General features: G+C 36.9%; 1 long non-coding RNA gene across 1 annotated transcript in view; it reads right to left on the reverse strand.

Moving 5' to 3' along the window:
• LOC116664884 overlaps window positions 1-14,808 on the reverse strand; it is a 668,708-nt gene that overhangs the window by 532,340 nt on the left and 121,560 nt on the right. The window lies entirely within an intron of this gene.

Here is a 14,808-nt window from a genome sequence, read left to right on the forward strand (position 1 = left end):
TCTCCAAGAAGTACAAGCAGAGAAGTAAGATGCAGATTGAGAGAGGAGGGGCAGAGCTTGGGAGAAGTTTCCACACCTTATACGCATGCTATCTAATCTCTCTGTGGGTGGGCTGGTGATTTTTGTTGCTTCAGGAAAATGGCAGAACAAGCGCTTGGACTCTTACTCTCTTCCAGATTCCATTCAGAGTCAGGCTGCCCTAAACTTCCCTTGAAGCACAGTCCAGAGATATGACTATTTCTCCAAGCAACCTCACAGAGCAAAATCAACGCAATGAGTGCAGAGCTGAGTCAACCATTGAAAGGGTTTCAGAAGGAGAATTTTTATTTCATTCCTTATATGTTTCATGCACAAAGGAAGGAAGCAGAGAAGGAGGGACCACTACATAACATGCAGGCAAGGAAACAGATACCATGATGCCTAGTGACTGAAGCTGCTACAGTTTTCAAGACAAGAAACCACGTGGGTCTAAACAAAGGCAGTGGAATACAGTAGGAAAATGTGACCATTTTAGAAATACTAAGGAGACTGATTGAATAAGACATGCTGACTAGTTGGATGTGGACTACAAGGGAATGGAAAAATCTGGAATAATCCCCACATTTCTGGTTTAGAGGGCTCAGCAGCGATGCCATCCACCAAGCTTGAAAATGTAGGAGGAGCTAAGATAGGTGGAGGGAGTGGAAAAGGGAGAGAATTAAGTTTTATTCAAGTAAGGCTACATTTTCTGTGGAACATCAGTGAACTGCTTATCAAACTACCAATTTTTTTTCAGCTATTGAGTTGTATGGGTTCTTTATATATTTCTGATATTTACCTCTGATCAGATATATGACTTGCAAATACTTTCTCTCATTCTGTAGGTTGCTTTTTAGTTTTGCTGATAGTTTTCCTTACAGTGCAGAAGTTTTTAGTTTGGTGTAGTCCCATTTGTTTATTTTTGCTTTTGTTGTCCAAAAAAATAAAACAAAACAAAAGATTTTTTAAATAATAAACCAATTGACCCAGTTATATCCCTATTTTATTTCCTCTTTCCAAATTTCTTTTCTTTACTTCATACTTACCTCTGAATGGGGACTTAAGTTTTCAGGATGGCATTTCCTGAGCACTTGACTACACACATTTACTTGTACACGCAGACAACTCCCCTTTGGAATGTCCTTTAGAGGAGCTGTTCTGTTCTACTATGGCCTGGGGTTTGCATAAAGCAATCTCTATGCAAGCAGAATCAGGCACAGTCAGCATTCCTTCCTTTTATGGACAAAACAGAGCATCCAAACCCTTCTTAACACATTTGGATCACCATGAAACAGATGGGAACAGATTAGCAAGGGCCTTAAAGCCATACTAATTAATTTAATGTTCGTGACAATGAGGAGTCATTTGTTGTGTTAGGAAGAAAAAAACACATGATAAGGAAAAGATATCAGAGAAAATCTGGGTGAAGTGTAGAAAGGTACTGAGGTGTCTGAAGATAAAGCATTATTAGAAGGCTACCTAACTAGATTAAACTAGTTGAGAAATGAGGGAAATCAGGTGAGGGAAATGGCAGAGAAAACGGAGGAAGAAAAAGGAAATCACAAAGTTAGTTCTGACACACTATCAGCAAGACTTATTGATTGGTTCCTGAGGCTATGAGAAAGATGGCAAAGTTCCCAGAGGGGATGACTTCAGAGTCATCCTATTATGAAGGTAAAAGTGCAGGGGAGGCGGAGAAAGTTTACCAGAGGATAGTCTTTAGCTATGTGACCTTTGAGAGGCATTAGGGCCAACTAGGTGAATAACTGGCAGTTTAGACATGAGGTCTGAGCTGGAGACAGGATTTTGTGTAAATCAGCATAGTTGAGGCCATGGCAATAAAGAAAAGAATGAGAGTAGTAAAAAGCCAAGAACTTATCCTTTGGTAACACCAATATTTACAAGCTCCTGAAAGGAAAATAAACCTAAAAGGAGAGTGATAAAAAAAAATGGTTAAAAGAAAATTAAGAGGAAAGTGGGAGAAAGCAGTGATTCATAGAAGCCAGCGGATGCTCTGTCATGGTAAATGCTGCAGAAGTCCTAGAGGATAACAGCTGAAAAGGAGCCACTAGACATGGCAGGCAGGAGGCTGTCCACAACCTCGGAGAAGCTGGCTTCTGTACAGTGATGGATGGGAGTGAGAACCCTGGGGAAGGTGAGGAAGACTGAAGCCGTGAGGATAGACTTTTCTTACACAGTCCGCTACATAGGATGGGAACGAAACTGAGCGAGAGAGGGGCTCAAGATTCAGGGATGCTGTAATAATTCTTAGTATGTTGACATCTTTTACACATGGACAAGCTGGTAAAGGGCCAGTGAAGAAAATTCTGAAGATAGGAGAGAAGGGAAAGAAGACTAGCTCCTAAGAAGAGTCAGTATGGAGTCTGAGCGGTTAACAACTCTCATTTTATATACTGGTTTTCCCTTAGACTCTTGCCAGTCTCCCAGTGTTTTCAGAGGAGCAAACTCAGCTTGCTGATGCAAGGAGCCTGGGATAAATCCTTTTCAAAAACAATAGTTGGCATTTTTCAGGCAACTAATTTTAATAATTTTTTCAGGCACATACCCCACTGTTTTTGCAGTGCCCAGCAATCTAGGTCCCCAAACCAAGGTATTTAGTGGCAGATCCCTGTTGTTTCAGAGCATGCACTTTGCCAGTGCCCTCCCTCCTCTGTTTCTCAACAGGCTTTTTATTTATAGCTCTCTTCAGGAGGAAAGCACTCTCTCATTAAGTCTCTCTTTTCTTACTTCAGGATTTATCCCACCTACTATTAACAAACTGATATGATTTATGACATGTGGTATCTAAGGCTGGCTCTGAAAACTCTCCAAACAATGATTCAAACGTTACTGAGGCTCAGCCCCTCTCTGTCCTCAGTGATTTCACAGAATGCATTAAATAGAAGAAAGTTTTGAAGGCGGTTGAAGGTTCCCTTCACATAGTACGTAAGCTTCTCTCTAAGAGACACTTACACTACCTCATTCTTGGAATAGGGTTCAACTGTTCTGGCTTTTTTTTTTAAATATATACATAGCTCAGATTCGTATCCAACCTTCTATGCCTCTGTTCACAGGCAAGTCATGACACCTTCTTTGGAATATGTTTTCTAAATGCCTTAAGGGGGTTAGTCCTTCCATCAATGAGAGTTTAGGCGTAGCCACCGCCTCAAAGCAGGTGGATGGACAGGCTGACTTGTAAATTCTTTTTCCATTTGGCATAATTAACTGTACTCTTGAGCGATCGTAGGATGAGTTTCTAGGTGTTTAGTTCAGATCTCTGTATTTCTTCCTTAGTCACCCCATCACTCAAATTGGAGTCGTTATTTCCAGTGCTACTGAAGTGGGGAAGACTGCTGGAGGAGAAAGTTTGGGGAGGAAGAGACAAGCGAAGTTCAAGAAGCTGATGAGGAAAATCAGGTAATCTCACTCTGAAATGTACAGTGAAGTTCAGGGCTAGAGAGAACACTTCTTATTCTGGAAGTGAACCCCTTTCATATTTCAGCAGAGATCCCTGGTGTTTGCCAGATGAGGGAAATGGCTCAGATAGCATTACATCTACTCCTCCAAATTGGCACGCAGCAGTCCTAATGTCAGGACCCGTCATAAACGACAAAGATTAGTACTGTTTTTCAAGGATTAACGTCAAAAAATAGCTCTAAGCCTTAAAGATACTCACTTGGCAACCAGAAACATAGAGAAGATGGAAACAAATGATAATGAGACTTTAGATAAGTTCTCATACAGGATATGAGAATAAATGGGTTCCATTTAATCAAGCAAATAGTTGTTTCTTACCTCATTTTTTTCCCTTTTATTCAGCTTTCAAGCTAATACAAATGAACTCAGAGCCTAGGAACAGGGCAGAAAATTAACAGTAAATCTGAGCTATGAAAACATAGGGAGGTAGTCTTTGGTGTGCGTCAACAAAAGGGAAGTAGAATTCCTGTAAAAAGTTACCATTAGGAAAAAATACTTTAGGAAAAATGGTTCTCCTTGTTTATGAAAATAGTGAGAATATAAGCAAAACTATTTTCCCTGAAACAACAAAGGCACCACTTCTGCTTTCCTTTGATAAGCCATTGATGAAGAGAAATAATTAATGATGGCATCCAACAACCATTCTCCCACAAAATTTCCTTAGCAGAGACATTTTCTAGTTTTGTGGTTTATAAATGGATCTGGGCTTCCACATTCTGTGTGAAAGCTCTTAGTAAATGAATCACTGTATTCTGTAACAAGGTCCTTGGCTCTTTCCAGAAATCGCAGCCTCCACATCAAATGCCATGGAGGACTGACTGCCTAATTTTAGATGAAGTCTTACTCCATTAGTGCTTAGCGTTAGGGAGACAGCATGATGTGGTATAAGAAATTTAGACTTGGAAATCCATAAACAGGGGTTCTTTTTTTGCATCCAAATATGCATCTAAATGATTTCCATAAATTATAATCCCTTTGAAGATCAGTTTCCTCATCTGCTAAAAAAAAAAAAAGGGAGCAGGATTACATCTCCTTCAAACTCTTAAAAACTTGATTTTCTGGTTACAAAAGAAGTTCAGGTTATCATAATGATCACAACAAGCTAACGTTACTTTTTTAATGTGTTTCATTCAAAAAAAAAAAAAAAACAGGAGACAGAATTACATTATTAACTCTTTATATTCTTTTCCAAATGATCTTTAATTACAATCACATTCATGGTGATTAACATAAGAGGTAGATCATGTAATTTCTATTTTATATTCAGACCAGATAATATGCTCAAAAGGATTTACTCTTTCTGAAGTCCTAATTTACATATGAATTATAAATACCTTCGTTAGCAACTGTTCTAACTATAAAATCTTTCTTGGAGCACATAGGTGTGATAGTATGAAGACTCACAAAATGCAGAGAGATAAACATCCTCTTAGCCTATTCCAGTCAGACAGTATTTCTTCCTGTGGTGAACATTTTCTGAAGAGTCGTTAAAATACTATTTCCCTGCATAACTAATAGCAGCATGGGGTTAAATCAAGTGAATAAATGACTAAATGGAGATCATTTTCTTAGAGAAATTGTTTTCTCATATTTGTCTCAAGCTTGAGAATTGTCTGGTATTTGTCTGACCCATCATCATTTTTAAAAATTATGACGCAAACAGTACATGTGCACACTCGTACTTCTTTACATAGCACACAAAGGAGAAACAGGCATCGTGTCTTAACAGAAAAGCTGGAACTACAGCACAAACCTAGAGTTCTAGAAGGTGAGTTTAGACAAACAGCGTCGAACAGGAACGATTCCCGTGTTTCGCAGGGCACAGACCTCACCCTGACATTGACATTCATTCATTCGTTCATTCATTCATTCATTTAAGCACATGTTAAAGCACTGGCTAAATGCTGAGGAAATACAAAGGTAATCTGTATGATCAAAAATTTCTCAATTTATGACAGAAATGGATAAGTATTCAACACAATGTGTTAAGTTTTATAATAAAGGCATGTTCTGGGGACTAGGTACTGCGAAGGGAGCATCTTTGTAGAATGTTTTTCACTTGTCCTTCCAGATCTCCTTTCCACCCTTGCCCATGATGCTCCCAGTAGCCAGACCTTATGGCTATTTCAACAGCTTTACTTTCTGGCTTCCAGGTGGATTCAGACACTAGGAGAGAGTGAAAGCAGGACAGAGGGTGCAAGAACACTGAGGACAGGTATTTATTCTCCAATTCCTCCTTGACAGGTAGCTGCAGGTTGTACAGCAGACTACATCTCCTGTCAGGTGGTCCCTTCTGGGGTAAACCTCTACCTCCTCCTGCCCTTTCAGGCCCAGGAATGATAGCAGTTCCCAGCTGTTGCTAGTCCTGGGCTCCTGCACGGTCCTTTGTGAGCTTCCCTTAAACATAGCTACACTCTGAAAATAATTCCTATATTAAACCTTCTTCAGTTCACCCACTTTGAGTATGCTGTCTGTTTGTTTTCTTGATACATCACCCAACCCATAGTGGGTTGAGAAAAATCATATTTAGGAAGACAAAATATATCACCCGGTCATAAAGAAGAAGTGAAGACTGGAAAAGGGAAGAAAGAGAATTAGTAGAAAAACTGCATTTGTAAAAATGTAAAGAACAAGGAATATCTGATATGTCTGAAGTGTCTGAAGGCCTTGGGAAAATGGTGGAATAGACAGCCAAAGAGGCAGTCAGGGGCCAGATCATGTAGGGCCTGGTGTGATTCAAGAGAATTTGGGTCTCATTATGAATGCAGTTCACTCCTCTTGAAGCATTTTGCTCAGTGCAGTTTCAAAAGGTCACAACAGTGGCATTTTGGAAATTAGAGGGGGGAGAAGTGAAATTGGAGACAGGGAGAGCATTTATCAGTTTAGTACAATTATCTTAGCAATACAGTTGAGAAATAATGTACATCTGGACTAAGGCCACACCAGAGGGGCTTGAAATAAGGAAATGGAGAAGCATATATTTGATGGCACTTTGTGACCAATTAAATATTGGGAGAAAAGTGATGAAACATTCTAGCTTAGATAACTGGAAAAAAATGATATATGTTGGGGATTTACCATGTGCTAAGCACTGTTCTTAACAGTTTTACCTATTTTGGCTATTTTTGTCCTTTGAGAAACTTCTGAAAATAACAGTTACTTTATCCCTATTGTTTCAAATGTAGCAAGCAAGGTACAAGAAGCTTAAGCAACTTGCCCAAACTCATTTATACAATAAGTAAAGAAGACAAGATTACAGGAGGAGGAGGAGATTGGAGAGGTGGTGAGTGAGATTGGGTAAAATCAGGTTGGAATCAACATGGATGCTCCTGGAGAATGTCATTCTAAGTGAAGTAAGCCAGAAAGAGAAAGAAAAATACCATACGAGATCGCTCATATGTGGAATCTAAAAAACAAAAACAAAAACAAACAAACAAACAAAAACAAAGCGTAAATAAAGGACAGAAATAGACTCACAGACAGAGAATACAGACTTGTGGTTACCAGGGGGGTGGAGGGTGGGAAGGGATAGACTGGGATTTCAAAATTGTAGAATAGACTACACTGTATAGCACAGGGAAATATACACAAAATGTTATGATAACTCACAGAGAAAAAAATGTGACAAGTGTGTATATGTCCATGAATAACTGAAAAATTGTGCTGAACACTGGAATTTGACACAACATTGTAAAATGATTATAAATCAATAAAAAATGTTAAAAAAAAAATCAGGTTGGAATCCATTAGTCTCTCGAATTGTTGGGAGATATTTAAGTAAAGAAGTCTGATAAGCAATTGCATACACTAGCTTAGAGTGCAGTCATATTAGAAGTACAATGGCTAGAGATAGAAGCTTGAAAATCTTCAACAAATATTCTTCATAGCTGAAGTCTTAGGACAGGATGTGACCCTCAGGAGATTATGCAAAATGAAAGTTGAGGTTGGAGACCAAGGCAGCATCAACATTTAAGAAATAGAGTAAGAGGGGCGTAAGCAGGAGACTCCACAATCCATTCCTGTCCTGAACCTCCTCACTGACCTTCCACCCTTACCCACTGAGAATCATCTTCTCCAGACAAATTTATCGTCTTATCTTGTATTGTGCTTCTTCGGATTACTCCCTTTGAAAGATGGCCCCTGCATTCCACTCAATCCAAACCTTTCTCAGTCTTCAGAAACCATTTCAAATCCTACTTCCTCATTGCAATTGGTCCCTCCCAATTCTCATTCTAGGCATTTTAAATAGCACTTTGCTATAAAACTCAATGAATATTCTCAGTTCCTTTTGTGGATATTTATCTTTGCTATTGCCTGTCTTTGCTTGTTTTCTGCAACGGTGTATCTCCAAATAGATCATAGACTTCATAAAGGAAAAAGTGTTCTTATTTTTATATCCCAGTGTTCCCCAAATAGCGCCTCATACATGGTGGATATTTGATAAATAGTGTGCACTCTTTAATTTGGTGTTAACAAGGACTACACAGTTTCCACGTGAGCAAGTACATTCTCTACTAAGTCTCTGTGATAAACTATCAGACAGTTGAAATCTTTACCCCACTACCATTGTCTTCTCTCATTTGGGACACTGGGAAGACATGTCCTGGTGTCTTCATATTTATTGCAGTTCCTCTCTCTGAGGAAATGTCATGAGCTCTAAACCCTTTCTAATCTATCTCCTATACAAACTCATCTGACCACAATCCACTCTCTGATTGCAATCCTCCTGCAAGATGAGAACTGGCTAACCTGACTTTGTTTTTCTTCCACCAGATAAAAGGTAAAATTTCCAGGCTCCATCTAGAAGAAATGTACTAAACCTATAAACATATTTCAATGGCAAGAATTTAAGCACCACAGAATATATTTTGAGACAAACAGAGTTTGTGATTTTCTTCAAATCTTACTACACATTCCTAGTTCTTAATGATCTCTAGGATCTTGACCTGAAATCTCTTAAGATATAAAGGTATTTAGGGCAGAATTTTCCCATATTATAAATTCAGTACTTTACCATTTCTCTTCATGTGACTTTGGACCAATTTTTAGGAACAGAATGCATTTCACTTAAAAGATAAACTAGGAAGAACATCCTCTTCAAATTTGTGCATCCCATATGTTTGGCATGAATGAACCATCCACTTGCCTCAACTTTAATTCCTATAAATCTTAAGGTCTAAAATATCTATTCATTCACAAATAATGTTTGCTTTGTCTTTAAGATAAATTTTGTGTGCCTTTTTTGTTTTTTAGTATAATTGTACATGGGTTATTGAAAATGGCATGTGTAAATGATAATATTAATAAAATACTAATTTGTACTCTAATAATGGTCTCCCACTGATAGAAAAATGCTAGGAAAGACATGTTGACATTGTTTCTGAAGCAGTTTTATCTCATTACCAAAACAGCAAAAAAAAATTTTTTTCTGAAAAACAACACAGTTTCAAAGATCATCATCCATTTGACTTTCATCTAAAGAAAGAAATGTTATCGATGGCTAAAAGTAGCTCAAGAATCAAACTTTGGATTAAGTACCATTTCTCACTAGTTTTCCCTTTCAGGTACTAAACTTCTCACTAATTAATTTTTAATCTTCTAGGGAATAAACTCAACATTTAAAGAATCCATATGGCTATATCCATTTTAAATATCCACATTGATATGGAATTACAGGAAACTCTGCATGGAAGCAGATTTGAGTTTTATTATTTACCAACTTATTAAATCATGGTTTTTCTCACCTGTAAACTAAGAAACTTAATAATGTGTTAATAACAAGACTACAAAGATTCAATTAGCTACTAAGTGTAAAAAATTAACTGGAAAAACCCTATATAAATATAACTTACTAATGTTATCCCAGGTCTTTAAAGAGCTTAATAATTCAATGTACTATAATGCAGGGCAAGTGGGTTTTGGAGTTCAACACTGCTTTCTAGTTATGGAAACTTAGATCATTTACTTAATACCCCAAAATCTCAGTCATTGAAGTTCTGTTTCCACAGAAGGAAAAACTGGACAATATACAAAATCGTAACATTTTGTGAGCTTGTCAGAGAACTAAAGCCTCCAGGCAACTAACTGAACTGGATTCCAAAGAGTGATAAACTCCCTTAAAGGAAAAGAATGTTAATCTGTTTCCAGAACAGAGGTTAGCTCTATTTATTAGTGAACAGGGTCACTGTATTTAAATGAATAAATAAATGAAGTGGCCCATACATGTGGCCATTTCTTCACTCTGATACATTCTTTTCCTCATGTTTTATCTTTTGCCACAGGAGCACAGTAATAAGCCCTTGAGCCTAGACTAGGAGCCGAGGAAAAGGTCCAGGTTATAAGAACTCTGCTGGAAGTTCAAGCACAAGTCCAGCCAGTAATGAAGTATTTCTGCTTCCATAGTTATGTTCCTTGTGTATATCTTTCTCAGGACCACAGGAAGGGTCAGCTGTAATTTAGGGCCAGATTTGATTATTCCTGAGTGCTTTTGGCATAATAATGCCATTTACCACCATAATACAATCAAAACTTCATTAATATTCCCAATAGGTACAATAAAATTAAGATAAAATGTTTTTACTAATGATATAGTATATTTATTGCCAGATCTAGCCATGTAACTATCCACAGAATGATTAAAAGTTTTAGAAGAACTAATATAGTTCTTTGTAGGTTGGAAACCTACAAAATGCCAAGAGATTTCTGTCAATAGAACAATTTGTTGAGGTCCCACAGTATATCAAGGACTACAGTAGGTCCTTAATGTGCTGTACTGAGTTTAAATTTCACAATAGCTTCATGGAGTAAACTTTATTATTCCCATTTTACAGAATGAACTGATGGTTAGGGACTCAAGGTTAAATTTAAGCAATCAGTAAACTGTATTTGCAAGTTAAGACCTAATTTTCCTACTATGTGACATTGCTTTGTTAAGCCACTTGAAGTTCTTAAATGATATTAATAACTCAATAACATACAGTTGTATAAAGTTTATTAAAAACTTCATAATTTCCAAGGACAGCAGCCCTTGAAATTGCACAGCTTTGCAAAGTATAGCTTCTTACTCTTCTTCATATAGTTCAACACAGCTCTCTATTCACATTTTGAGGTCCCTACACTAGATGTATCTCCCATCCCCCAACATAGAAACCCTACCTTGCTATGAGGCCCACTGTTTCCAAATGTAAGTCTTCATACGTATGTCCCTACTCAACCAGAGAAAGCCATACCAGTTATTTAAGAAGACAGAGTGTCTGTTTTCCCACCATCCCCAGACCCAATTATAGGATCTTATCAGTGTGGTATACAGAAAGCCACATCCAACACACATTCTAAAATGCTGAACTAGATGGACCGTGAGAAATTTTCTCCCAAGGTTAATTCCAAGTTCACCTAGACAGATTATGGCCAAAGTTTTAAGCCCAGAGCTGGCTGGAAAATCAGAGAGCAGAGAAGAGATGGGAATGCAGAGTTGCTTCTACAGAGCTGGACAAAGCTCTTTGGCAAAAAAGAAGGAGACAAAGGAATATATGATGAAATGCAGTCAGGATTTCTCTGATAGTACAGCCTGGATGAGTACATCACTTCAACTGCATTAGGCAAGAAGGAGACAATGCAGGACAGGTCTATGTATGTATTTTATCAATGTGCATGCAGTGCCTCCGCCTACTAGCAAATATTGCCCAATTAATCTCTGAAATTTAACCAATTAAATTATCATCCCTCTACTTTGGAGTAGATTGAAGAGAGGGGGTAAATGCGAGGAACCTATAGAGTTTCCACATCAACATTATATATTTAGTAAATAATTTATAAGGAATAACAACCACGGAATCTGTAGAGACGGGTATATTTTCTTCTATGTCCTTCTTTTCACCATCATAATGACCTCCACATCTCCTAGTCTTATTTGAAACAATATGATTTATCAAGTTCCTCCTGATTAACAGTCACTTGTATTTAGGTTTTATCTTTCCCAAAAGATGGTAAGTTATTTGACAAGGGTACTATGCCTTATTCCTCTTTGTGCCCACCATTGTACATTCCACATAGTAGTAGTTCTGTCAATATTACTCAAGGGAAACAATCTCCCTGCTGTTCTTTTCAAACAAGTAATCAAGCCAGAATGGAACTCAGAAGTTCTGTGTTGCTCCACACGCTAAATCAGTTAACATATTATTGACTCGAGGGTGGAAGGTAAATTTTAGCCAAGATTTTATTACTTCTGAGCATCTACTTCATTATGACTTTATTTGTACTTTCCAAGTTTTCACTAGAGGATAATGGTCAGCCTCAAATCTACTGGACTGAATGATAGAAATTCCACTTGGCATCATTTATTATATCCAAATGTTATTATACAGTCTCATTAATTCTATCATTTCTGATGTGAGAGATTTAATCTTATAAAATGACTTAGAAGAAAAGCTGAAATATAATTGGCAGCCCTTACGGTTTCCCTGTGGAAAGACCCACCAGTTGATAATCTAAAATAACTTATCATCAACAGTCAGATCACTCAACATATCAGAAAATATCAAGGAACTGATACTTCCCTTTCCCCACTGTGTATTTGGAGAAGCAGGAAGATTAGCTATACAGCTGATTTTAAAGCCACTAGCTATTATGAATATTGTACAATGTGAAAATAATTTTTCACACTGAATGATTAATGTTTGCAATGTTCTATGATATTAAAAAAGTTTGGACCAAACCCATTTTCAGGACTGAAACAAGTGACTGTATAAGGTTTCTATAGCACCCTGTTCCATGAAGTGGTGTTACTTAACATTTCTTTTGTAGCCGCCCCCCTGCCTTTCCCTCTAAAATAGTATAATTCAATTTTGACGTCCACTTGAAATAAACCCTACTGTACTGGAATACTGCGGTTTGTCTGTATGTTTGTGGGGAAATACCTGCTACGTGCAGCAATGATCTGCTATTGAGTTGGAGATCAATTTCTACACACCATCCAAGACCATGAAATTCTTCTAAATTGAGCCTTTCTCTGGCCCACTAACCCAGGAGTCCTTATGTCACTAACCAGAGGTTCTTTCCCAGTTTCTATTGTTACTTCTTTCTTCCTCAGCCCCTGTTGGTAGCTGCTAATCTATAATCTCTATCAATCTGTAAAAATATCTGCTCAGAGTTTTTTTTAGTTCTGCTATAGTCAAATTTCAGCTATAGCCCATATCTGCTGCTAGAGCAACCTTAGCTCCTATGTAGCCCACATCCTTGCCTTGTCCAGGGTTGGTCTAAAAATTGATTTGATCCCTGAGTGTGTCTCAGAATAACCAAACCCCTCCCAACCTAGATTTTCAGTTCTCTGTACAGTAAGCCAGTGTTAATCAAAATAAGTGATTCAGATCAGTACGTTTATCATTTAAAAGAGAAAAAGACATGCCATCAAGGAACAGACTCATACGTAAAGGAACACCTTTCTCCCCATAAAATTATATATACATTAAATTTTAATCTTTTTAATTCAAATTAATAATTCAAAATCTTTGGCAGTCTGCATATCCCCAGGTACCCCAAACCCATCACATCATTCACATATTCTTTGCTGAAGATGCTTTCTTTTGCAGCTACTCTAAACATGAATTTATTTGCTTCATTTAATTTAATTTTATAAAATTGGATTATGGTTCTCATGGAAACATAATTAAATTTCTTCTGTTGCTCAAGAGATGTTAATTGTTTTAAATAAAAATTATTACATTTTGCAATGACAACATAAAAACAAAGTTTCTTTTCATACACAACTTTTGGTAGAAATTGTGGAGAAATCAATCAATAGAAAAAGGACTATGATCTGACTCTTTTTGTACTTAAGATACCTTTTTTTTTCCTGCCAGATTTAGTTTTACCTAAGAGCACTAAGAACACATTTACCAAGCTAAACTCATGAACTTCTTTAGAAATATAATATAAATTCTTCAGTAAATGTGCTTGTATAATCCATTATTCATATTTTCTGCCAAATGATATGAACTTTCACTTAATAAGCATTATTGACAAATAACCTAATTAGTTTTTTAAATACAAAATATTATATTAGGATTAAAAGGTCTAATGTCTCTGAAGGGATCAAAAGAACTTGAAACTAGATATCTGAAAAATAGTAAACATTCCTGAAGTTCAAGTATGACTACAATACCACCTACTTCATCTTAAATGTCAGATTCACATGGGTTAAATGTTAGAAGTTCACGAAGTTGTAAAATAAAGGTCTCGGATACATAAATATGTTAAGCAGCTACTAAGGAAAAACTTTATATTTTTAATAACTTAAGAAAAAACAAAATTTCAAAAGAAAACTATGTTCATCTTTCTTCTATTGATATGGAAATGATAATTTTTAGTAAATCTTTTTTTTTTTTATTCCATGCTTATGACTGAAACAGATCTGGTAGAAAAAAAGTTAGCATTACTCTTATTGAGCATCTCTTATATTGCAAAGAGAATCTTTAAATTTGAAGATGAAAATATGGTATCACCGCTTGTGGAATGCTCACACTATACTTGGCACAATACCAGGGAAGGCAGAGGCATGGCTTCTGCTCCAGGGACTTACTTTCTAAGAAATACAGACAAAGCCATTTGCATATAACAAGAAAACCAATGTTTTAGTTAAATGTCAGAGTTTCAGAAGTACAGGCTTTCGAACATCTCATAGTTTTGGTGAGTTTTTTCCCCTTTTTTCTTCTTATACCTTCCTTTTTTTCCCTTCTCTTCCTTGAGTTTCAGTGCACAAGGGATTTTCATAGAAAGGGTAAATGAAAAAAATGTGCATTTTAAGGACAAAAGAGTAAAGAAGTGGACAGTTACAAGTGCAAAGGGCTGCTTCAAGAACTAAAGAACATAGAAAAAAAAAAAAAACTCACCAGGACACAAGAGACTTAGAAAGGAACATGGCTGAGAGATAGAACCAATTTCTACAACTATTCTTGTGTTCTCTAATACTGGCAACGGAAATAAATGTTCAGCCTTCTATGGTTTTCTTTGACGCCATTGGGATTGCAGAGGAAGAGGCAGCTGTTGAAGACTTGCTTCACACTCCTCTGCTTCTATTTCATTTCGAGTTACATTAGCTAATCCTGCAGATGTTGACTGAAAAAGGTAGGAACTTGACATTCCATTTGGCTCTAAAATATTACAATTTTAGGGACCCAGAAAAGTTAAGGTTAAATGATTGCAATTTCTTGCCTTGTATTAGAATAATCATGAAAACATATCCTGAATGGATTCCACTTTACTTTTGTTTTCATCAGTTCCACAATGGGACAACTTTGAATGAGTTCACTGAAGCAA

Source organism: Camelus ferus, chromosome 7 (assembly GCF_009834535.1).
Source record: "Camelus ferus isolate YT-003-E chromosome 7, BCGSAC_Cfer_1.0, whole genome shotgun sequence".
Taxonomy (NCBI): domain Eukaryota; kingdom Metazoa; phylum Chordata; class Mammalia; order Artiodactyla; family Camelidae; genus Camelus; species Camelus ferus.